The 1,849-nt window shown below is 46.1% G+C and overlaps 1 pseudogene; it reads right to left on the bottom strand.

Annotated features, from left to right (window-relative positions):
* Positions 1-365: 365 nt before the first annotated feature.
* On the bottom strand, positions 366-1,509 carry LOC100769163 (annotated as a pseudogene).
* Between the last annotated feature and the right edge of the window lie 340 nt (positions 1,510-1,849).

Consider the following 1,849-nt stretch of genomic DNA (forward strand, 5'->3'; position numbering starts at 1 on the left):
GATGAAGCCTGAGGGTTTTTGACCTCTTGACCTTGAGACTATACCCTCACCTAATACTTAATTTCCAAAGTGTCGATTTCGGGACCTGTAAGGTGTGAGACAAATCCGAATCCCTTCCCAGATAGGTGGGAGTGTTAAATGAGAAAACCCACAAGACTCCCTCAGCCGAGCTTAAGGAATCTCATTCTCGTTGTTATTCTGTTCATTCCTAGGCTACTGGAGTGTGGCTGGCAGAGAGGGATGAACATGTAGGAGGGCTTGCCTCTGAGTTTTGTTTTGTTTTGTTTTGTTTTAAAGCGGTAGACAGAAAGGCCTTATTGTGTATTTTGTGACCACTATTCAGTTTACTCAAGTCTGCCCCCTGTTCAATATTTGAAAAGTCCTGGGCTAAAAGCTGGAGAATTCTCATAAGCAAATTCTTCTGTATGGGCTGGATCAGTAAACACACCAATAAAATCTATTTCCAGAAAGAATGGTCTATCCAGCTTATCTGCCAGGGTGAATCCTATAGAAGAGATCTTGTCAAGTACAAGTGGGCTCTGGACATCTCATATCCTTCCTTGACTTGAGAAGAAAAATTTGGAGAACGGAATCTTGACTTCCTGCCAGTACCCCCCACCCCAGAACATGAAGTAACTGTATATCTGATTTTTCCTCCGAAGCAAGTCTGTATCTTGCTTGATATTCACCATCCAAGGCCGGCCATCCCCACGGACTCAGAGATACAGAGTATTGAACAGGGACCAATCATAAGACTGCTTCCTCTCAAAAACACCCCCCCCCCCCGTAGAATCATGGATAACATTGCACAATATCCACTCTGGCTACTGTTTCCAACTTGAGGGGCCTGGAGCTCAGAGTTCCATAGAGCAGGCACTTTGATTGTTCTTGGCCATTTTCAAGAAAATTTCACTTCTGCCTCCAATTGTCTTATCAGAAGTCACCATCCACTTCTCCAAATCTTCTTTTTCATGAAACTTCCAGACAACCTTGGCTTGCTCCATTATGACCTCTTGTATTGGGCGGCCTTCTGGGCCTGTCCCCTATCCAATGAGCCACCATTTCATCCTTCAAACGCCTAATATGTTCTACTGCTTCATCTCTAATTGCTTTGTCAAAAGTAACTTCGGGTTCATTGTCAGGGGAAGTTACATCCAAAGTGGCTTCTTTGTGGCGATCCTCTTGTGTACCCTCTTCAGTCTTCCTCCACTGGGAGACTCTGTCAGCAGGAGCCACTTGTTTCTGCAGATGACTGGAAGAACAGTCTACAAACTGAATGCCCATAAAGGAGTGCAAGGCAGCCCTTGGCTTTAGGAAGTTTCTATGGATATAAGTACCAATCAGTAATTTGTGAATGGAAGCCATTGTAAGAAAAAAAGTCAAAATGTAAAAATTTCCGTGGGCTGAGAAAATAAGCTTTGGCAATCTGTCCAATTTCACCTGCCAGGACTCCTTCGGGCTTCCCAGTCCCTGACATGCCCAGCTGTGAAAAGGTTCAGCTCACCTTCTCAGACCTCACATGGGCTTCTGCTCAGTCCTTCTCGCCTCTGAGTTTTAGTCTAAATGTTATCTCCTACCTGAGCAGCTCATGTAGGCTAAGCAGTACTAGACCCCTGTGTCAGAGAGACCTTTAGGGCAGTGGCCAGGGGTGGGAGTCAGAGTACACTGGTGAGCCAGATGGGCATAGAGGCTACTGGAAAGGCTTCGGGTATCCCACGTGCACATCTGGAATGGTAGCCGGGAAGGAAGAGCAGTCACACCCTTCCTTCAGACTCAGGAGCCTTTGAAGCAGGGCTCACAATCTCCCATCCACACTGAGATTTGTAGACACCTTGTGGGTGTCTAAGGG

This window comes from Cricetulus griseus, chromosome 2, assembly GCF_003668045.3.
Source record: "Cricetulus griseus strain 17A/GY chromosome 2, alternate assembly CriGri-PICRH-1.0, whole genome shotgun sequence".
In the NCBI taxonomy this organism is placed as follows: Eukaryota; Metazoa; Chordata; class Mammalia; order Rodentia; family Cricetidae; genus Cricetulus; species Cricetulus griseus.